The sequence below is a fragment of the Emys orbicularis genome, chromosome 2 (genome assembly GCF_028017835.1).
Source record: "Emys orbicularis isolate rEmyOrb1 chromosome 2, rEmyOrb1.hap1, whole genome shotgun sequence".
Lineage (NCBI taxonomy): Eukaryota > Metazoa > Chordata > Testudines > Emydidae > Emys > Emys orbicularis.
Genome location: NC_088684.1, coordinates 148661687 through 148686670, shown reverse-complemented (window position 1 = coordinate 148686670; position 24984 = coordinate 148661687).

Here is a 24984-nt window from a genome sequence, read left to right as displayed (position 1 = left end):
ATTATGTATTTTGATGTGCTGAATTCAAATATGACAATTAAAACAACTGATTGGCTACTGTTTCTAAGATATTTAAGTTTTTACATTTTATGTCTATGTATATTGTGTAGATAGTAGAGTTTTAATCATAAATTGTAAACCTAGGTCTTTTCATGTGTTTATGGTTGCTTTACATGATAATATTTCACCTGTCCTGTTTATGTAACACTTTAAAAATCAGCAAAAGGGTTATATAAATAAAATTTATTATGAAACAAAAGGCAAAAAACTATTCTGTACATAGTTTAGTCCTATTCAGTGTCTACTCGGCGCTTCTTGGCTTGTCTCTTGTATTCATTAAATGGAGCAGCTCTTGTCACTGTCCAGCAATAGTCTGCAAGCATTGATGGGCTCCATTTGCCCTGATAGCGTTTCTCCATTGTTGCAATGTCCTGGTGAAATCGCTCGCCGTGCTCGTCGCTCACTGCTCCGCAGTTCGGTGGAAAAAAATCTAGCTGAGAGTGCAAAAAATGTATCTTTAGTGACATGTTGCAACCAAGGCTTTTGTATGCCTTGAGGAGGTTTTCCAACAACAACCTGTAGTTGTCTGCCTTGTTGTTTCTGAGAAAATTTATTGCCACTAACTGGAAGGCTTTCCATGCCGTCTTTTCCTTGCCACGCAGTGCATGGTCAAATGCATCATCTCGAAGAAGTTCACGAATCTGAGGACCAACAAAGACATCTTCCTTTATCTTAGCTTCACTTAACCTTGGACATTTTCCACGGAGGTACTTGAAAGCTGCTTGTGTTTTGTCAATGGCCTTGAGAAAGTTCTTCATCAGACCCAGCTTGATGTGTAAGGGTGGTAACAAAATCTTCCTTGATTCAACAAGTGGTGGATGCTGAACACTTTTCCTCCCAGGCTCCAATGTCTGTCGGAGTAGCCAATCTTTCTTGATGTAGTGGGAATCTCTTGCACGACTATCCCATTCGCAGAGAAAACAGCAGTACTTTGTGTATCCAGTCTGCAGACCAAGCAAGAGAGCAACAACCTTCAAATCGCCACAAAGCTGCCACTGATGTTGGTCATAGTTTATGCACCTCAAAAGTTGTTTCATGTTGTCATAGGTTTCCTTCATATGGACTGCATGACCTACTGGAATTGATGGCAAAACATTGCCATTATGCAGTAAAACAGCTTTAAGACTCATCTTCGATGAATCAGTGAACAGTCTCCACTCATCTGGATCGTGAACGATGTTGAGGGCTGCCATCACACCATCGATGTTGTTGCAGGCTACAAGATCACCTTCCATGAAGAAGAATGGGACAAGATCCTTTTGACGGTCACGGAACATGGAAACCCTAACATCACCTGCCAGGAGATTCCACTGCTGTAGTCTGGAGCCCAACAGCTCTGCCTTACTCTTGGGTAGTTCCAAATCCCTGACAAGGTCATTCAGTTCACCTTGTGTTATGAGGTGTGGTTCAGAGGAGGAGGATGGGAGAAAATGTGGGTCCTGTGACATTGATGGTTCAGGACCAGAAGTTTCATCCTCTTCCTCTTCCTCGTCTGACTCAAGTGAGAATGATTCTCGTGCATCAGGAACCGGCAGTCCTTCTCCGTGGGGTACTGAGCGTATAGCTGATGGAATGTTTGGATAATGCACAGTCCACTTTTTCTTCTTTGACACACCTTTCCCAACTGGAGGCACCATGCAGAAGTAACAATTGCTGGTATGATCTATTGGCTCTCTCCAAATCATTGGCACTGCAAAAGGCATAGATTTCCTTTTCCTGTTCAACCACTGGCGAAGATTTGTTGCACAAGTGTTGCAGCATATGTGTGGGGCCCACCTCTTGTCCTGATCTCCAATTTTGCAGCCAAAATAAAGGTGATAGGCTTTCTTAACCATAGTGGTTATACTGAGCTTTTGTGATGCAAAAGTCACTTCACCACAAACATAGCAGAAGTTATCTGCACTGTTCACACAAGTACAAGGCATCTCTGCTCACTTTGGCTAAACAGAAATGTGTCCCTTTGCAAAATCAAACACCGACAAATAAGAGAGCACGACACTGTATGATTTCTAGAGCTGATATAGGGCAATTTGTTCAGCAGAGTAATGTAAGCTTCGTTATGATTGCATCATCCATGACTTTTAGGAATAACATGATGCAATTCATATCATGTATGACACAATACCAGCTTCAGATTGCATCATTCATTGTTTTGCCTAAAAAGAAAGTACTGTCCAAACCCAGTCATAGATTTATTCATAGATCCAGTCAAAGATTCATAGATCCATAGATTCTAGGACTGGAAGGGACCTCGAGAGGTCATCGAGTCCAGTCCCCTGCCCGCATGGCAGGACCAAATACTGTCTAGACCATCCCTGATAGACATTTATCTAACCTACTCTTAAATATCTCCAGAGATGGAGATTCCACAACCTCCCTAGGCAATTTATTCCAGTGTTTAACCACCCTGACAGTTAGGAACTTTTTCCTAATGTCCAACCTAGACCTCCCTTGCTGCAGTTTAAGCCCATTGCTTCTTGTTCTATCCTTAGAGGCTAAGGTGAACAAGTTTTCTCCCTCCTCCTTATGACACCCTTTTAGATACCTGAAAACTGCTATCATGTCCCCTCTCAGTCTTCTCTTTTCCAAACTAAACAAACCCAATTCTTTCAGCCTTCCTTCATAGGTCATGTTCTCAAGACCTTTAATCATTCTTGTTGCTCTTCTCTGGACCCTTTCCAATTTCTCCACATCTTTCTTGAAATGCGGTGCCCAGAACTGGACACAATACTCCAGCTGAGGCCTAACCAGAGCAGAGTAGAGCGGAAGAATGACTTCTCGTGTCTTGCTCACAACACACCTGTTAATACATCCCAGAATCATGTTTGCTTTTTTTGCAACAGCATCACACTGTTGACTCATATTTAGCTTGTGGTCCACTATAACCCCTAGATCCCTTTCTGCCATACTCCTTCCTAGACAGTCTCTTCCCATTGTGTATGTGTGAAACTGATTTTTTCTTCCTAAGTGGAGCACTTTGCATTTGTCTTTGTTAAACTTCATCCTGTTTAACTCAGACCATTTCTCCAATTTGTCCAGATCATTTTGAATTATGACCCTGTCCTCCAAAGCAGTTGCAATCCCTCCCAGTTTGGTATCATCCGCAAACTTAATAAGCGTACTTTCTATGCCAATATCTAAGTCGTTAATGAAGATATTGAACAGAGCCGGTCCCAAAACAGACCCCTGCGGAACCCCACTCGTTATGCCTTTCCAGCAGGATTGGGAACCATTAATAATAACTCTCTGAGTATGGTTATCCAGCCAGTTATGCACCCACCTTATAGTAGCCCCATCTAAATTGTATTTGCCTAGTTTGTCGATAAGAATATCATGCGAGACCGTATCAAATGCCTTACTAAAGTCTAGGTATACCACGTCCACAGCTTCTCCCTTATCCACAAGATGTATTTTAGTCATTTCTGGTTTAAATTGAGATCCCTTCCCTTTATAACTCACTTATCCTCTGCCATTCCCAAGTCAAGGGTCGTATATACTGACCCAGTAGCATATCTTGAAAACTAGAGCCAATCAACAATTTTAAGCATCATTTTCGATCTCAGTGACCCAGAATTAGTAAAGTTTGACTACATTTATTTCAGAAGCATTTTGGCTGTAGAGCAGTGTTATCAGTCCTGCTAATGACATTAAGGGAATTCAGCCATCTTTCTGATGATGGACTAAGGTTAAACCATTTTGCTGGTTTGTTAGATGTCAGCAACCTTTGATACAGTTGGTAAATTACTGATGTAGTTCTCTGACAGACAAACTTCCATGGGTCTTTTCCTTCCCTTAGAAATAATGAGAATTTGCTGTTCTTTCCCAAGGGCATTTGTTTGTGGGGTTCCACAGGGTTTAGTCTTGTCACTGATCTTTTTCAATTTATGTGTGCAGCCACTATGGGCGATAGGAAGATGATATGGTGTGTAATCCCTCCAGTATTAGGATGATAATTAGAGCTGCATTTTCTTTATGTCAAACCTGGATGATGCAGTTTCCCAGTGTCTCATGTAGGTGAAGAAGTGGATAGGAATTAGCTGGCACAGATGTTTGTAATCCAGATTAAATGGGAGCGATGTCTTTTTGCATCTGTAGTTAGAATCTATATAAACTTTACATGGTCCAAGACTCAGTTGTCTCAGCGCCTCTTACTTTGTCTGTATTGGAAGTTGATCTGTATTGGGTTTCTCTTGCTACCTGTCCCTGGAGCTAAATTCCTCAGAGTCGGTAACAGAGTTTTCTCAGCAGTGAAATTTCTGGATCTCTGGAGTACACTCTCTCTCTCCCTCCAGGGTTCAAGTTGCAAGTAATGTAAGATTTAACTATTTAATTTAGCCTCTGAAGGATATTTTGTTTTGTTAAATAGTGAGGATTTAGGATTGGTTTTATAGTAGAGCAATGTGAAGAGAGTGTTCACTAGTGGCCTCTGAATTCAAAAGTTGTTTTTATTATTTTATGATCTTTTGTTTTTATTAGTGGAAGATGCCAGGCGGGTGCCAATGAAAAATTCAAAATAAATAAAAAAAGATGAGTCTGTTCATTCATTTTAGTCTATTCATTAGTTTTAGGATAAAAAGGTCTCCAGAAAGTGTCACAAACCCACATAGTTTCCCTGAGTGATGAAATTTGCATTGGGTCTCCAATTTAGATGACAGCTACAGTATATTTAGTCACATGTAGGCAGATAACTCCCTATTGACTACATATATTAGGAGGCTTATATGGGGTTTTTTATTCTAGCAAATCTATAAAATCTTTTTTGTTCCTGAACTTTATTGATCTTTTGCTAGGTTCTGAGCTGTAGTATATAGATAATTACCAGTTAGGGGTAGAAACTGCCATTTTTGGTCACATTATGCCCCTTAGTCTTTATCTTGAAGCACAGGCAGACTTCAGTAGCCTGGCAAGGTTTCTTAGAAATCTGTTGAATTTCAAATTGCTTAGGCAAAAACTCAAGACTTCTAACAATTTGATGTATTTTTACTCAAAGTAGAATCTATATTTAAATAAAAAATTACAGAATGTAAAATAAAGATGGCTGTAAGATAGTGCTTGCAAAGTTAAATTAATGAACTGTTCTTTTATTTAGTTTTGATGGACTGCTGATTGACTTGGTTCACTCTTCTAAAAGCTAATGTAGACCAATCTACATTCAATTCTTTGTTCATATGAAATACTGAGGTGGTCAATCAGAATATGAATTGTACTTTATATGCCTTTTCACAGACTAATGAGAAAACAGAGCATGTTTCTTTAGAATTTTTTATTTGCAATTGCCTACCATTGCTGTGGATTTCGTTTCAAGACCGCAAGGTCTGTGGATCTTTACATGCAAAAGTTTTGGAATGTCCAGTTGCACTTTTAGAATTGCAGAAGTTTAAGAAACAAATCAACATATTCTTGGAACATCTTTTTTTCCCCTAGGGTCTCCTGTTTTGCCATATACAACTGTATGGCTTTAGCAAAACTTCCAGGAGGCCAGTTGCTTATTATAAGTATCCTCCTTTGCTAACTTTGAACCCCCTGTTGTTTCTCCTGATACTGCAGTGTTCTGTCTTTGCAAAGACCATTTTGAATTTGTCTGGTGTTCATGGAAAGTACTTCCACATTCTGTATTTTTTAATATATTTATGTATTTAGTGTATTATACATAAATATGAAAATTACTTGAGCCAACTGTTTCTCCAACAAGCTTGCTTGAATGCTAGCAAGATGAAACAACTATGTAAATCTTTAATCTTTGCATCAGATTCTTTTTATTCCTTCTTCATTTTGAGCTGTACAGTATTTAAATTTCACATTTCATCTAGTCTTTCATACAATATACATTCCTTGCATATCTTTTCTCATTATCTCTTAAGTATTTTCATTAACCAACATTCCTTATTTAAAATTAAAACATGCATTACCATGGCACGTGGTGATTACAGTTTCCTAGCAACTGCACTTCTTCTTAAACTGTCTTTTGTAAACTCAAAGGGTCTGTATAAAGTTGACACCACCTTTCTATGGACTTAAGCTAGAATTCTTAATTATATCCTTTTTTAACCTTGAGGATGGCACCAGGAAAGAGAACTGTGAGTACTGTTAGGGCTGATAGTCTTTATTTGGCTAGCCACTAGAATGCAACATAATCACTCTTAAGCAAGCCAGGCATTCTATATAATACATGGCAATGGAACAGTGTGTAGATTAAGGCCAGGTCTGAAAAGGTGTGTTGGAATAGCTATTCTGGTTTTGCAAATGTAGCTTATTTTGTTTGCCGAATCAGCATAAACTATGCTGGCAAAAGCACATTTTTGCCCTGTTAAACTGTCTACACTAAAGCTTTTGCTGGTAGAGAAATGTTACAAAAAGCCAGACCCCTGACTTGCATTGCTTGCTAGAAAATTTTCTACTATAACCCTGGCCTAAGATAAAAGGTTTGTTGATAAGAATGTATTAGCTAACACTTTTGAAAAGTGTAGTCTAGAGAAGGGATAACACTGTTAAAACAAGCTAAACTAGCCCATTTAAAGCCTAGATCAGAATCTCAGGTTTAACTCTGCCAGTTTGTCATGTGTTATTGTTATTTGTATTGCAGTAACACCTAAGACTCCATTTGCTAGGTGCTGTACAAGCATAGAGGAAAAAAATGTTCCCTGTGCCAGAGAGCTAACAATCTAAGTATAAAACAAGATAAGTGTGCACAGAAAGATGGGTGGGGACCACAAGAATACAGACAATATTGGTCAGCATGATAGGCAGCGGTTTCAGCAAACCAGGTGTCTAACTGTTGTCAAGTTTTGTAGACATCACAAGTACGAATAGTTTGAGAGAGGATAATGAGTTTGTTTTGCAGTTATTTAAGGGAGCTATTCCTAAGCCTGAGAGGCAATATGGGAGAAAGCATACAGATGAGTATTTGGAAATTTTACCAATGGGAGATAAAAGCTGGTGTCGTTGGCTGATTGGATGTGGGAGTTGACATGTCAAAAGTGAATGAGAGATGGTAAGTAGGGTGGGGATGGGACATGAAAGGCGTTGAAAGATAATACCTTTTCTTGATGCAATGGAGAAAGGGGAGCCAGTGCAGGGATGCAAAGAGAGGGCTGATATTGTCAAAACAATGAGCTAGGAAAATGATCTTTGCAGGTGCATTTAGAATGGATATGAGCAGGGCAAGAAAAGAGGTTAGAAAAGAACATGTTGCAGTAAATAGCAAGAAGGGTGACCAGTAAGTGCCTGGTATTAAATGAGGGTATTGATATAATAGGTATCACAGAAACTTGGTGGCACAAAGATAATCAATGTGACATGGTAATACCCGGGTTTAAAATATATAGGAATGGTGGAGTAGGTCATGCTGGTTGGGGAGTGGCACTATATGTGAAAGAAAGCATAGTCAAATATAGTAAAAATCTTAAATGAATAAAACTGTACCATAGAATCTATGCATAGAAATGCCATGCTTGAATAATAAGAATATAGCATTAGGAATAAACTACCGACCACCTGACTAGGGTGGTGAAGGTGATTGTAAAATGCTCAGGGAGATTAGACAGGATACAAATATAGAAAACTCAGTAATAATGGGGGATTTCAACTAGCCCCATATTGACTGGGTACATGTCACCTCAGGTTAGGATGCAGGGATAGTTTCTTAGCACCATTTCTCAGCACCATTAATGACTGCTTCTTGGAGCAGCTAGTCCTAGTACCCACAAGGGAAGAGGCAATTCTTGATTGTTCTAAGTGGTGCACAGGATCTGCTCCAAGAGGGGAATATAGTTGAATCACTCAGCAATAGTGACCATAATGTAATTAAATTTAACATCCTAGGGCAGGGGTCGGCAACCTCTGGCCGATTGCGGCTCCCACAGGCCGCGGTTCGCCGTCCCAGGCCAATGGGGGCAGCGGGAGGCGGCACGCGCCAAGGGATGTGCTGGCCGCGGCTTCCCGCCACCCCCATTGGCCTGGAGCGGCGAACCACGGCCAGTGGGAGCCGCGATCGGCCGAACCTGCCAACGCGGCAGGTAAACAAACGGGCCCGGCCCGCCAGGGTACTTACCTTGGTGAGCCGCATGCAAGAGGTTGCCGACCCCTGTCCTTGGGAGTGTGTGTGTGTGTGTGGGCGCGGGGGGAATACCAAAGAAGCTCACCACAGTAGCATTTAACTTCATCAAGGAGAAATACAAAAAATGAGGAAGCTATTTAAATGGTTATCAAAAAGCACAGTAGCAAGAGTGACATGCCTGCAAGCTGTATAGAAACTTTTAAAAAACACCATAATAGAGGCTCAAATTAAATGTATACCCAAAATTAGAAGAAATGGTTACAGACAAAAAGGCATTCTTTAAAAATTGAAAGTTAAATAAATCCTACTGAGGAAAATAGAAAGGAACTCTGGCAAATCTAGTGTAAAAGTATAATTAGGCTGCCAAAAAAGAACTAAAAGAGCAACTAGCAAAGAACACAAAAATGAACAGCAATTTTTTAAAGTACAGTGGAACCCCGCTATAATGCAATAATTGGGGTCCAAAAAATTTGATCGCGGTAAATGCAGGGTTGGGTTATAGCGGAGTTCCACTGTACTTGTGTTCAGCTTCCAGTTTCAACTTACAACCATTAAGGAAGTTTTGTCCAAGGCAGGAGGAGCAGGACGGCAAGGAAAAAAAAAAAGGGCAGCCGGAGCAGTGAAGCAAAACAACAACAACAACAACAACAACAAAAAAACAGGGCAGAAACTTTTGTTGCCACTTACTTGGCGGCTTGAGGCTGCCTCCTCTGGCTGCGCTGGCGAGCCTCTGGTCAGGCGGTGGCTGCACTCTGGCTAGCGGGACTCCCTGCCCTGCAGACATGCCCCGGGCAGCAGAGTACGCGCCCCGGCTAGTAGGAGGGAGGGAGCAGGGGGGGAGAGAGAAGGGGGATGGCCAGGGCTTCCTTCAGCCGGGGTGCTCACCACTCGGTCCCTCCTGCCACGCCGCCTGCCAGGAGGGCTCTGCACCACTCCCGCCTGCAGGTGAATTGAAAGTCGTCGGTCAGCGGGGAGGGAAGGATGCGGGCTGCCGGGCTTGCTGCAGACCTGGCACTGGCTAGGGCAGGCGGAGCGTACATCCCGCTCTCAGCAGGGCGCTCCCCTCCTCCGTGCTGCCACCCCCTACAGTGGCACACTGAAAGTCATCGGTCGGCGGGGAGGGAAGGACGCGGGCTGCGGGTTGGAGCCAGCCCTGGGGTGAGTACCTTGGGGGCGCTCAGGGGCTACAGGGAGAGTTGCTCCTGCTAGCCGCCGAGGCATGGATCACAAATGCCCAGTGCCCACCGGACTCACCCCACGCCCGCTGCAGCCGCCGGGGCCAGACTCGCCATGTGTTATAACCGAATTTGCATTATCGCGGGGTGAGTTATAGCGGGGTTCCACTGTACATTGAAAGCAGAAACCTATCAAACACTCAGTGTGGCCCCTGGATAACTGAGGTGCTAAAGGAGCACTTAGGAAGACAAGGCCATTGTGGAGAAGCTTAAATGAATTCTTTGCATTGGTCTTCACTGCAGAGGATATGAGGGAGTTTCCCACACCTGAGCCATTCTTTTTAGGTGACAAATCTGAGGAACTGTCCCAGATTGAATTGTCAATAGAGGATGTTTTGCAAGCATAATGGATAAATTAAACAGTAATAAGTCATCCAGACCAGATGATATTCACCCAAGAGTTCTGAAATTGCAGGACTACTAACTGTGGTATATAACTTATTGCTTAAATCAGCTTCTGTGCCAGGTGACTGGAGTATAGCTAATGTGATGCAGATTTTAAAAAAGGCTCCATAGGCAATCCTGGCAATTACATGCTGGTAAGCCTAACTTTAGTAAAGAACAGAATTTTCAGACACATAGATGAACATGATTTGTTGGGGAAGAGACAACATGGCTTTTGTAAAGGGAAATTATGTCTCACCAATTTATTAGAATTCTTTAGGGGGCAACAAACTTGGACAAGGGTGATCCAGTGATCAGTGGATATAGTGTACTTGGACTTTCAGAAAGCCTTTGATGAGGTCTCTCACCAGAAACTCGTAAGCAAAGTAAGAAGACATGGGATAAGATTTATTAATTCCTTTATTTTTATCCTCCCTGTCCCATGCAGAATATTTGCATGCACACAATCAAATTAGGCACCTATCTGGCCACTTGCATACATAAACCTGACTTGTGCAGGCATTTGGGGTTAATTTGTTTGCATAAATTAAGCATACATACAAATATATGCAACTAGTGGCCCTATCTATTTTTGAGAATCTGATCATACAATAAATGCACAACAGCGAGCTCATTGCAAAGTTTACTTGCAAACAGGGATGTGGGTGAAATTTTATGGCTCCACAAAAAATGGCAGAATTATAATTATAGCTAAACATTTATGAAATAAATCAAAGACAAGAGATCATTCAACAAAGGCTCAAGTTAAAATCTGAACTCAAAATTACACTTTCAAGCCTTGCAGCACATATATTTTACAGGAGCAGAAAACTAAAACAAAATATGTTGAAAATATGCATCATATAAGAACAGATAAAACAATTAATTTGAACAGCAACATTTCAGGGTTGTGTACAATATTATGTAACGTATTAGAGAGGATAGAGAAGAAAAGATCAAACAATAATTCATAGCCCATCTGCTCCAAATATATCATAAATATAAAAACCTCCCATCAGATATTACCAATATGTGGCAGACAAAATAAAGGTACCAGCACTGTAGAAGTTCAGCTTACCTCATCAGTTTATACAACAGTTGCCTAGAGACTGGAGGCAAATGAATTTGCCGCTGACATTTTAACATCAGGGAATGACAGCTGAACTTGTCTATACTTGGGAAGCTTTTATTTATCAATTATGGTCAGAATAGAAGAATACTTGGACAAATAAACAGTGGTCAAAAACAGCTAACATAGTTTAATAAAAGCCAGGTTCCATTTAATGAATCTGATTAACTTATTTGAAGAGGTAATAATGAGAGGTGACTGGGTCTAGACAGACACATAATCTACTTAGATTTCTAGAAACCTTTATAAACAGTACAGTATTAAAGCCTAGACTATTAGGTATAATGTTAATAATTCTAAATTGGTAAAATATTATCTTAGAAACTGGTGTCAGAGAGTAGTATTATATCAAACATTGTAGATTATGTAGGAAAGAATGGTAAGTGGGGTGCTACATTTATCAGTGGTAAATCCAATGATCTTATACTATGACCCGGAGGAAGAAAAAACTAACAAGGAATTTGCCGAAAACACTAAATTGGTTGGAGTAATCAATATTGAAGGGGATAGAGATTGATTTCCAAGAGACTAGGAAAAATAGGACACAGACTAAGTACGAGTTCCTGCAGATTAACATGAAAAAAAGTAAAGTAGGTGTGCCTTAAATGGCAAAAGTCTACAAAACACTGATCAGAAAAATAAAAGGGGATAGGGTAAACGTAAAGCTTTTAGCCCAATGTCTGGCATCACTTAAAACAAATATGCTGCCTACTAGAAGGGAAATTTAGGCACACACACAATTAAAAGTCACCATAAATACAGTTTTATAAGAAGAGCAGCAACAGGCAACAGCCCATGTGTGCTAAGAGCTCTTGCATTGAGCTTCACTCACATCAGGGCTGGAGTTCCCAGGTTACAACAGTATGCTACTCTTAGTGGAACACACCATTACAGACAGATTAAACACAAGGTTTGTTCAAAGAGGCTGGTGAGACAAAACCCAAAGTTATTGTGAACACTTTGAATGTCAATGGAAAGATAAAAGGGTATTGGAATATGTGTGAAGATGGCAAAACTTGCATGAGTAAAAGCAATAGAGTATGACAACAAAAAGAGATTAGGAAATCTTGGGCTGTTAGGGATGTGATGGTTCTTCAAATTGATACAGATAAAAATTCTGGTATTTTGCTGGTATTTGTATTTCAGCAGTTATGGGGTGAGGGGAGAAAATGGACATGGATCAGTGGAGAAATGCCTGCCATCAAATCACACCTATCATTTCAGCTTTGCTTCCAAGAGCTGGATATGGCTCCAGTTGATCCTGAAATATTTCTCTCATACCTACCAAGTTTTGGAGACCTGGATTCATCAACTATCATGATCACTTCTTCCACTGTTCAGATTCATACTAGTCTGTAGCCAGTTCTCTGCCTCCAAACAAAAAACTTAGCTCTATTGAATTCTGAGTTTGTATTAACTAAAAAGGTAACTAAGAAGAGACATTATTTTTCTGTATTGAGAGCTGAGAGATGTAAATGATGGATGTCACAAAACTGTTTGAGAGGATAAGAGGCTCAAACATAAGAGGACGTGAACTAAAAAATAACAAATTGATGTACTTCATGGGAGTTTAGAAGAAGGTCCTTTATAAAGAAGAAGAAGAAGAAGAAGAAGAAGAATGGAAGGTGCATACAAAAACATACTAGCTAAATATTGTCAGTGGGTAGCCTTAAAGGAACATATGACCTCCTTCCATCATGATTTTTTTGTTGGCAGTTAAATAGTAATAAAAGTTTTACATTTCATGTCAGCTCCTGCTTTATAGCTGCCATTGTTTTCTCTCTGGAAAGAGTTTCATGCCAGGCTGGTTTAACAAGGTAACGATATATTTGAAAGTCAACTTTGTCAAAAAAAAAAAAAAATTGAAAGAAATAAAACACTTTTAATAAAATCTATTTTTGTAGGAAATAGCTAGAACTTGCATAACAATCCTAAAAATGGTAAACTAAGTAATGAAATTTTTTTTCTATTTAATAAAACTGCAAATTTGGTGGCCTTTAAGCCTGAAAACTGTTTTGATGGATGAATGTTAAGACATTTTAATTATCTGTTTTTGGGACAGTGTCTCTTTGGTCTTTTCATCTTGATTCAATGTTTGCCACCATTCATGCATTTTTTTGATCTGTGTGCCATGTTTATCCAATCTGTACATGCTGTCACTGGTAGTGTTATCATTCCTGAAAGATGTGGTTTTATCTTGTTTTCTACTCCAGATTGAAATGTAAATGAACCTTCTACTTGTCTTCTATTCACACTTTCACTCTGTGCATATTTTATGCGCTAAAGACTTATCAGACTTATTTGCAAATTGGTAGCCCCCAGTGCCCACCTTGGATTTCATCTCAGGATTTGGTCTGTTGGCTAGGTCACTGATAGTTGAAGCATGACAGACTTGGGGATTGAATTTAAAAGAGAATCAAAGAGGTGAGAAGATGGGGTTTGGTTCAATAATATTATATAAATATTCATTTCCTTTTATTTTATCCCAGGTGAATACAACTGAGACCAGTTTTAATGATTTAACGTTGTCATCATCATCTTCTTCAGTGCTTAGCTGAATGGTTGGCTGTAGTGATTGTTCGCCATTTGGTCCATTTCTGTGTGGCCACAAGGGTTTGATAGGCCGAAAGTCAAACGTTGGAACAGACTTGATGCATCCATGCAATGGGGGTCTGCCTTTGGGCTGCCTCTGTTCCTCGGTTGGTGGAATTTTATCCCCGGAGAACGGCACTCATTGGAACATCTTGCAGTGTTCTGGCAACATGTTTGAAAAGCATAAAATGCCGGCTGTGGACAATGGCCCCAGTAGATTGTAAACGTCTGTGTTACGAATGAAGTCGTTCCATTTTATGCCCTATATACAATGTCGGCATGTTGTGTGAAAAGCCTCCCACTTTGCCCAGTCTGAGCAGCATAGTGTTCATGTTTTGCAACTGTAACACAGTACGGAGAGGATACAGCTTGAATAGATCCTGAACTCAGATGTCATGCCAGGATTATGTTGATTCCAGATTTTTCGTAAACGACCCATGGCAGGCCCTGCAATGCCAATCTGGTGAAGAACCTCCATATGAGAGTTGGAGGGCCTGGTGAGTATAGAACCCAAATAGCAAAAGCTGGAGACTGCTTTGACAGTTTCATTATTCAAAGAGATTGGAGTCGTGGGTGAACCTGATCCTAGGTTTTGTAACTTTGTCTTTGACCACAAAACACGGAAGCCAACCTTGTCTAATATAATTAAAGTAAAATGAGGGCTTTAACAATGCAGTAAAGTGTTTAATATTTATTCTATAGGACTTGGAGAGTTTTTTTTTTTTAATTTGAAAATTTGTGACATTAGAAGATACTTTTGTTCTATTTATTTAAAGGGATCTCCTAGGGGGGGGAGTATGCTGCTGTTATTTATGGCCTGATTTTGACATGTGCTGAAAAACAGCATGTAGTGTTCTTAAAGCAATACAATCTTGGGTTGCAGTGAAATGTCTTTCTTTAACTATTATATGAGCAACATAATGGATGAAACCTAATTTGGGGTCTGACTCAGAAAATCTGTAAACTCTATGTCTTCATGTCTCTCTAGGGAACAATTCACATTGAAATCAGTTGACTAAAGTCTTTTCCCTTTGGGACATTTGTTCTAGTTAATGACAGGTGGATGCCAAGTATTCTGGAGGTTCAGTTTGGATAAGTCACTAAAAGTTTGGATAATTACTGAAAATGGATCACAATTTAGCTGAACATTTAAGGACATCTCTCCTCCCTTCATGGCATCCCATCTCTCTCCCTTCCCCCCCCCCCCTTCATTTTAATCCATGCAGGTCCTCTTTCCTTCTTTTTGCCATCCCACGGTTCCTTTCCTTTCATCCTTAATGTACTTCCATTTCTCAGAGTGCAATCAGCTCTTCATCTAATTCCCACCTAGAGTTGGTTCACTGGGCCAACTTAACCATGAAGTGAGTGAGTGCATCTCCCTCAAAGTCTCTGGGTAATATTCAGAACTCATTCATAAAGAGTGATATTATTTTGAAAAGAGTATATCTTGCACTGATAAGTTATCCAGGAAGTGTGCAAAATAAGTGTAACACCCATAATAAAGATGTGGAAGAGGTTGTATCAGGAAAAGCAGCCGCAGCCAGCAGGAGGATGTAAGATAGAACAGGCTCTAGCAACTTTAACTTGTATTGCTCCATCCCCCACGTTTACGGGAACCAATTCATTCCTGGGGTGAGTGGATGCCACTCCCATTGATTTTAACAGTTGTGCCCACTTATTTTGAATGCTCTGTTTATTCCTTAGAGAATACAAAAGTTGTTGAATTGCATTCATTTAGCTCCCTGATGGATAGGGATTTTTTTTTTTTTTTAAATCCACGGCAGTGTCATGTGTAAAGTTATGATTTTAATGGCCTATGCATGGAATTCAGTTAGCAAAAGTTCATTGATACATTCCTTTGCATAAAACTATCTTCTGAGTCTCTCTCACTGCCCAATAAACAATAAACAAAAAACCCTGCTGAGATTTACTCTGGCAGCTGCAGTCTTTCTCCTTCCTCTCTTTCTTCCTCCCACTCAGTGCTTCTCTGCCCACCATACTGACTCACCTGCTGCAGACCTGGTGTCCAGTTTTATGCAAGACAGCACCATTGTCACTTGAGACATGAGCAACCCACGCAGTCTCTGTACCTGCCACTGAGTCTCCCCCGAACTGCTGCAATTTTTCCAACAGCATAGAGGTGGAAGTGGCATGCCCCAGTTTTGTACTTTGTGCGGCTCGAAGAAGTGCAGCAGTGTCATGTTGGGATAGCAGTTTGGGGAAGACTAGGCGGCCGATGAGTGCTTCCATTTCCTTTCTGAGATTGCAGCTGCTCGTGTTCAAGCGCCAGTGGCACTGTCTTACATAAAACCGGCCACCAAGTGCACAGCAGGTGAGCCAGCTTGGAGGACAGGTGGGCACCAAGAGGGAGAGAAAAGGCTGCAGGTGCTAGAATAAATCACAGCAGTTCGGGAAGGAACTTGGTGGCCAGTTACATGATCTCCTGGCTATGAGCTACAAGTCACATTGAGCATGAGATTGGCAAGCACAGATTTCCACTTCCAGCTCCCTGCTATTGGAAAAACCATGGTATTGAGCTAATTTTGTGATGTACACGCACACCCACCATGAAATTGTGATTTTTCTTAGTTCCCTACTCACAGAATGCAAAACCTGTACTATTGACACTGTTTTACCACTTAATCCCTTTTTCTGATTCATTTACACCAGACATGTAACTCGTAGCACTATTTACATAGCTGTTGTAGTTGGCCTTCTGAGCCCGTTCCTTCATCAATATGTGCTTTAGTCTTGAGAGAAAACAATAAATTAAATGAAAATAGAATCGTCCCCATTTTTGAGAGATATCATGAACATAGTTTAAGAAAAAAACCTGCAGTTCATATAATATTAAATTAGAACCAAAAGGAACCACAATTTAATTTGTAACTAGTTCTCCTGACTTGCTTTTATATACACAGCTATAACCCCATTGAACTCACTAGTATTAGTGAAATCAGAAATTGATCTGTTATGTGAGAATCTGGTGGTAAAGATTAAACTTTATTTATCCCCAAAGTTTGCTTGATTCCACCATAAAAATAAACAAAAATGTCCCTGATAAAAATCCCTACTGATTTGTTTCCTTCATTAAACAACATTCACTCTGAACTTCTTCATTTTATACATTTTTCATCAATAATTTTCCTGTGACATTATGTCCGATAATAGCACACACATTTTTCTGTCTTCCCCATACACCACTCTGTAATTAATTTAAAAAACTGCTTAAAATGTATTATGCAGAACTGTTTTACAAAACAGGCCTAGTCTTCCCGATGATCACAAAAACATTTTCTAGTGGTCTTCAGATTGTATCCTACAAGGCTGACCTGTTCCTGGCTGACCTTGCTTGCCACATTCCTATTTGGTTGACAGCCAGCCAATACAGAGATTGTAAAGGAACCTATCCACAGATTGAAATCTAAGTAGATGTCAGGTGCTTTCCCATTTCCAGTGATTAGTTATTACTTAAATACCACTTCAGACATATGGGGATGATCATTTTGTATTCAGTTTTTCTGATGAGCCACTCTTCACTGGGCTGGCTGCTATATAGGCTAGCTAATGTAACATGAAGATGGTAATACTTGTATATTGCAAATAAGCAACCTTTTCATAAACTTGAATTAACAGCTTTCATTTAGGATTACCATCCTCAAGTCAAAGTCTTTTTATCTTTATTTTATGATAATTTTGTTGTTCCCCACCAAAACCATTCTGAAGCAGCATCTTTTTTTTTTTTTTTCCTTAGCAGTGATTCTTTTAGTTTCCTTCTGACTTTTGGAACCTGTAAAATCAAAGTTGTCCCTCTGGGAGAGGGGAGAAGGGCAATTAGCCTTACTCATACATTCTGCTGAGGCAGATAGATCCAACCCTAAGCTACTACTTCTGTTGCCAGTTAAAAAAAAAATCATCTTTGAAGCAGAACTTGGCATGTTAGATCAAACCTCCTTGTGACTTGAGGAGGAGTCTGTAGCATCGTTGAATGTTATTTTATAAAATGATCTATCAGTCAATAACAATCATCTACAACAACCATTCTCTGTGTCTTGAAAACTCTTTTGATCTTTTGGTGTTGTAGGTATTCATACTGGAGGAGTGAAAAGCAAACCACTACACTTTTACACCCCACACAAGTTTTTATTTGTGAATGTTTAATTGTGAAGTTCATGTTTCGGAACACTTGACCATTTTTCACCTTGAGCAGGTCTAGTCAGATCACTGAACCTTTTAAATGCCCCTTGAGCGTCGAAAAAAACCTGTCAAAATTGTTAGGCCATAAAACTGACCTGTCTTAACAGTGGCACTGTTTCTAAGTCTGTACTTTCATGAGTGTATCCTGGCTTTGTAATCTTTGTTGTTTAATGTTAAATCATTTTTATTTCAAGACACTCAGTCTGCGGTAATCACAGAAGGCTGTTAATGCACAGGGCTGCATGACTGTTACACAGTAAAAGGCAATATAAATTACCTCTTCAGAGGAATTTCAAATAAGGGTTGCAACTAAAGAGATAATATTCAATAATGTAAGGAGCCAATGTTGGTAGATGATTTCTTGACCATGATGTCTTTCTCAACATAACTGAAAAATGGGATCCGTGTGCCCAAATATTTGTATGAAAGACATTCTTGAAGTTTGTTGTTTTTCTCAATTAATAACAATGTAAACACACAAAGATAAAATGTATGCAGTCCTCCCTTTTTCACAGAGATAAAACAATGATGAGTGTTTGTAATGATTGATTTTTGGGGAAAGAATAAGAAAGTTCTTCTGAAGATACAAGGGAACAAATTTAACAAAGGGACCACTGACAATGTAATTAGATATTTTGTATTAACCACAATGCCATTTGACTTTTAAGAGTCAGTTCCAAAATTAGAAAGTCTTTGGCCATACCATTTAGTCATTTAATATTACATATTCTGGAAGTAGTATGCACTTAAAAAGTCACAAGGATATATTTAAAATGTGAAAAAGAGGTTTAGCCAATACTAAAGTGACACAGCCACTGTTGACCATGACATACGAACTCATCCTTGGATACTCTTCTCCAGAGTAAGTTGTTCTCCCTTCATTTTCCATGAGGATGGGCATAATTATTCACTAACAAGAAGACAAGTAATTCTGTGCTGGATGCATTTGGAGATATTTCATGTTGTAGTGACTAGAAGTAATGTTGAAATCGAGAAGGTTATGGTCTTTGTGGAAGAACTATCTCTGTTGTAGCCATTCAAACATATTGTTTCACAGGGGATGTATATTCAGATAGGGCAGATGGCAACATTTCTCGAAACATCTGTTGCTCATCATTCTTCCGCACAGCAAGTCAGATGCTGTTGACAACTTGTATGTAAATCATGCTGACAATTTGTTCAATGTCTTTCCTGCTGAGACTGAGGTTGTCCTGGTCATATCATTTATCAGATAAAGGAGATACTATAGTCCCACAAGAATGGTTCCAAATGTTTTGTTGGCCAATGAACAATAGCAGTCATTAAATCAATGAAACAATTTATCTACCTTGAATTTATCTCTGTTTTACAGCAGGGATTATTACCCCTTCTCTCCCTGGTGCTCTGTGAAGATGAACATTGATATTAAATGTTTTCCAGAATAGAAAAATGCTAAATTGCTTCCTGTGATTGTTCTTAGCCTTCCCCTTGTATTATTTATTTATTCATTTATTTATTTATTTTTAGTGACATTGGCAGATATTTCTGTGACCTTGCATTTTTAAATTACTTTCATCTCAAGAATGTGACATATGAGAGGGAAATTATGCATGTATTACTATATAAATGTCAGGCTTTTTAGTTTGCAAATGCCTTCTATAAAATATTCACGTTACAGGAGGTTGATTTACAACCCATTTCAGACTAGGATCTAGCTAAGTCTAATTTTATACTCTAGATGCAGCAACTTCTTGATACTGTTGGGGGGGTGGGGTGGGGCTGGGTCTTATTTTTTCTTTAATTAACCTAGCAACCCAAGTACTAAACTGAAATTATTGGCATTTAATAGATTATTATAGCATTGCTAAACAACCTTAATTGGACAGCATGGTGTTGTAAAGTCCAAAAAGAATTGTATTTACACACAATGACATCATAGTATATAAGTATTAAGAGTTAGATAAGTGCTACCCTTACTAATACAACTCGTGTGAGCAAGTGCCACTAACCCGAGTAAATGTAGCACAATATAGCTCCAAGATTCAGATCTGGGAAGGACTTTACTGTATTAAAGTAAAATCCTGCAAGATGCTGAGCCCTTCCTGGTAGGTGCTGAGAATACTCAACTTTAATGAACTTAAATGAGAGAGAGAGAAACTCTGATTATCTTGCATGAGGGGCCTATTACTTCATAAGTTTGGGTTTTTCTGTTGTATATGTTGTGCACAGAAAACTCCAAATCTTTTGTTACATTTAACTTTAAAATAATCAATATTTTATTTCTTCAAACTAAAAAAAAAGAAGCACATACAAATCCAAACAAAGCCAAGAAATACAATGTGCAAATAGATGGTACATCCAGTAAGCAAGATCTTACTCTTGTTGCCCCTGTGAATGGTCATGCTGACTTCATTGGAACTACTTTTGTGATTAAGGTCAGCAGTATTTGGTCCACCTTCTAAAACAGTTCTATACACAGAACTTGGAAAGCTTGGTCATACTTGGAAAGCTTTGGGAAGATCTGTGGCTCCCTATGCTGACAGGAGGCACAGATGAACATGTGATCCCATTGAGAGCAATGGGAGAAGGCAGCCATTTTTAAAGAGAGAAGTTATTTATGGAATTCTCTATAGAAGAACATTAAACTTCCAGTTATGAGGAATAACAGAATAAAATTGTCATTAACCCTAAAAAATCTGGAAATGTTGCCTACACATAATACTTCAGTGAGTTTAAACTACATGGGAAGTCTGAAGCTTCTATGTTAGTCTTTCATTCAGGACAAAAACGTGTCTGATGCTGGGTGCTGAATTTTTTAAGGGACTAATTTTAAAATTAATTGTAACGCCTAAACTAATTAGCAGATTTTCTTGTAGATTCTGGGAAAATCAATTTTTTACTCAAAGGCTGAAGCCCTGCATTAAGTGCAAAACTGAACTCAACTTTTATGGAGCTGAAACTGGTGCCTTCAGTCTTTCCCCATTTCTATCTATTCTAAAGCAACAATGCATGCCTCCATAAAGCTTTTCACGTGACTGATTGTCATTTTCAAAGTAATTTCCTTGTGTTTTATGGAAAAGAAATGTAGGAATGAACTTAAATATTCTAATTTTCTTCTTAAAATATAATATGTTAAAATCCAGGTAAGATTCGGTAATCCCCGAACATGCAAAACTCCCATGTAGAGTCTCTTGAAAGAAGTTTTGGATGCATAAATAATACTGGGTCGTGCAAACTTAAAAAGGATTATCTTGCTGATAAATAGTATAAAGTACTGCCAGTTTCTCTCTCTTTCCACTCTCCTCCCTCATGTCCAAGTGTGTGTTTCTAATATTTTTTAAAGGAGGTTAGTTTGCTGAGGGAGTACTTACCAAGATGATACCCACTCAATGAAAATTAAATCTGTTTTCTCCTGGGGTGGAAAGGTTGAATGGAGGAAGCTTAACTGAATACTAAACCTGGCACAAGCTGAAGTGTCAGTAGGCTTCCATAAATACAAGATTAACTTTAGAAGTTCAGCAGGAGAGAGTAGTTCAAACCAATCATTTGGGGGCATACATTACATTTTATGAAAAGGTGGAACATATTTTAATTCATTCTGTCTCAACAAGGATTAAGAATCAGAAAGTACAAGGCAAATGGTACCTCAGCCTTTGTTAGCACAGTAGATACTGCTGGCATGGCTCTAAAAATAGCCCATGTTAGGGCTTATCAAGGCCCACAATGAAAGTCCAAGATCTTTCTTCATTTTTGTATTTAAATTATTATACCATATAACTAATTTTGCCTTACAGTTGAAATATTATGGCTGCTTAATGGAGCTGTTTTATATTTAAATAAAATAACATTTTATTCTGTTCTATGAGAATCTCAATGCTTACCAAAGATAATGCACTATTACCATAGATTTATGATATTTTAAACCCAGGAGTCAGTTCTTAGAACACATGATTAGAAATAAAATAGTGGTCATATGGACCACAAGTTAGGGCCTTGATCCTGTAAACATGCACATAAGTAACTATACACATGTAAGTAGTCTCTTTGAAATTCAGTGGAGCTACTGGTGTGTAAATGTTTACAGATGATATGTCAACATATTTCAGTTTTCGCCAAAGAGATTTCTTCTGCCATCATTGTGTGAATAGATTATATTCCGCATAATAGGAGCTATACACATGCATCAATAAGAAATTAACCACCTCAACTGCATTTTGTCCACATACATATTTGTGCAACCCCATGGAGCTGAGAGGTCACAGAGGTGTAACTAAGGCTAGAAATGTCTAGTGAAGTTTAAAATATTCCTTCAGTCTCCTCACTAAAATACAACACCCATGTTTAAATGAAGAATAAGCTAAATAAAACTCACTCAATTATTCATTGTGTAGGCTATGGTACAAAAGTAATCTTTTCACAAAACAGATACTGAATATTTTTTATAATCCAGTAATTGAATTCATTCAGTCTCTCTGCCATCTCATCTTGCTTGTATTCAATAGGCTTAGTCTCATTCTGCCCATTCCATAACTTTTTAAAAGTTTGCTGTTTTTCCCACTGTTGTTCAATATTTTATATTTGAAGAGGGTCTAAAATGTTCATTTATCTATCTAGAATTTATGAAAAGTTCTTCTTTGAATAGTGGTTGCTGTGCATATTCCACTGTGGGTATGCATGTGCTCCAGGTGCCTGAGATTGGAGAATGGTTGCAAGCAGTGTCCATTGGTCCATGCCTGCACCTCTGCTCTCTTCAGACTCTGCACCAAGAGTATAAAGGGTGGAGTGGACCAATCATCTCTTCAGTTCCTTCTTACTGCCACATGGCCTGAATTGGAACCTCCAGTGTGCAGATTTTCTTCTTTTTTCTCCAGCCTTGTGTTCAAACCTGTAAATATTTCGAAGTTTGTCAGTTTTATCTTTCATTTTAGTGTAAATATTTTTTTAAATAATATAATTAGTCCTGGTTCCCAATGTGGGAATTGGATAATGGCCAGAACACCAGGCTTTAAAAACTGTCTCTCCTGTCCTCACTCCTTCTCTGTCAGTGATGACTACCGGTGCTGCCTATACTTCCTCAGGGAAGCGAATATATCTGCCACATGAATTATCTGTTCTCCCCTTCCCTAGCTGTGAGGCATGGAAATCTGGCTTAAAAAATACCTCACAGAAAAAGCTGTGAGGCCCAGTCAGATGTCTGCTGTGGAATCTCGCCCTATATATCAGCCAAAGTCAACGAGGAATGTGCCTCCTACAACAAAGCCTGACTCAGGAGCAAGGGAGATCACACTTGGAGACCCTCTATCAGGGTTTCGTCCAGAGACTAAGGAATGCTCTCATAAGCGAAAGAGGAGATCCTCCCCTAATTCCACTCCGAAGAGGATAGATCCAACCCTGGCCAAGTCTTCGGGCTCTACCACCAAAGACTTTAAAACATCATAAGTCCCAGGGCAATGACAAAAAGGCTCATAAGAGCATGACTGCATTGGTACAGACTCTGCACTGGTAATGATGACACTGGTACCATCCAAGTCGAAAGACCATGAACTAGAGAAATGTACCTGTCGGGAAACTCAGCCACCAGCGGTAGCAGCACAACCCTTATGGACCCACCACCCCAGGTGGAGCCTGACACATGTAAAACTAAGCTAGCTAAAATATGTACCATAGGAAGCAACCTGTTTTAGCAGTGAAATGACCACCTAGCTGGAGTTTTTTTGTTTGGTTGGTTTTTTTTTGGTCTCTAACATCATGATTTACTCATGGTTTCCACTATTGCTTGAAACTAAATTCCACACTTGGTTTTTCTACTTCAGGTCAATTTTTGCTGTCTTCACATTGCTCAGTTTCACTTTCAGGCTTTATATATTTGTTGAATCCTGTATTCTGTACTTACTTTCATTTAAACTTGTTTCCCACTTTAACAACACTCAGAAAAAAAGATCGGTCTTGCACCTTATTGACCTTATTTAATTTATCTTAGTCTACAAAGTATTCATGATTCTCGGTAATGACTCTCATTTCTTGTAACAATTATCTGGACATCTTTTACAGTAATACTGTTTGTTCATCTTTGCAATGAATATTTCTCTAGGTAAACTTATCAGATCACCCCCTTTACTTTTTTCTACAAAAGTATTGAAAGGAGTTGGAAAGCCATCATAAGTAGCCAAATAACTGTCATAAGGAAGTTAATTGAGTCTAAGTAGCATCACTTTCTCTCCTAGATCTTGCAGAAGGGTGTTGTGGGACTAAGGTATTGCTGGCCAGGTAGAGACATAACTGGGGGAGAGTTGTTCAATGAAAATTATCATCGCCCAACACAGTTATGGAACTTGTTAAGGCAAAGAATTTAGCAAGATTTAAAGAGGGATTGGACTTTTATATTGATAAAAATATCCAGAGTTGTAATAGTTAATGCTAACAAAGAAGGAAGATAAAATCTCTTGTTTAAGGGCTTACACCAGTATTTAATAGGGGTTAGGCTAAAACCTTCATGGGTGTAGAATATTCCACATCTGCTTCCTAGGGAGGTTTTTGCACCTTCCTCTGAAGCATCTGATGCTGACCATAGTTGGAGACAGGATACTGGATTAGATGAGCCACAGGTCTGACCTAGTCTGGCAGTTCCTATGTACTGGGAAATACAAATTGGAAATAGTGGAATGGCCAGCATGAAATCGTATGGATTTTTTGTTCCAGCAGTCTTGAGGAGTGGTGGGGGTAGGGAGGCAGGTTGGAATTTGTGGGTGAAGTTAGGTAGGAATGCACTGGCAACATGGTTTCTAATGAGCTCATGTTGCTCACCTGCCACAGGATGCAAAGGATTTTACATCTTACCTTCTTTGGCTTTCTTGCTACCATAGGAGATGATGTGGTGAAAACTGCAAGACCTCAGTGCCATGGAGTTAACAGCACAAATTTGGCCCTCTCATGAGATTTTATTTAGGAGGAAAAAATCTGCTCCTCTATACTAAAGCTGTAAGCGGTAGCAGGATAAGCATGTCAACATGGATTCACTTCAGGTGATGTGGAAAAGCGTTCTAAGAGGTGAGTTATGGGATGGCATGAGTCTTAGATTTGTAGCAGTCCTCTTACTCTTGGCTTTCTTCTCTCATATGCACAGTGCCACTGAAAATAACAGAAGCCTCCCATTCATTTATTGCATTTGGAATTTGTGGTTCATATCAGCTGGGCTCCAAACAGCTATCCTAGCTGAGTCGCTTACTCTGCAGCCTGTGGATATGTTTTGTATCCACAGGTAGATAATTGGATAAAGGTTTACATTTCTTTATCTAAGTTTCTATTTCAAATTGTTTCAGACTGATTTCTATTGGGAAATTTGTGCCCTTTTC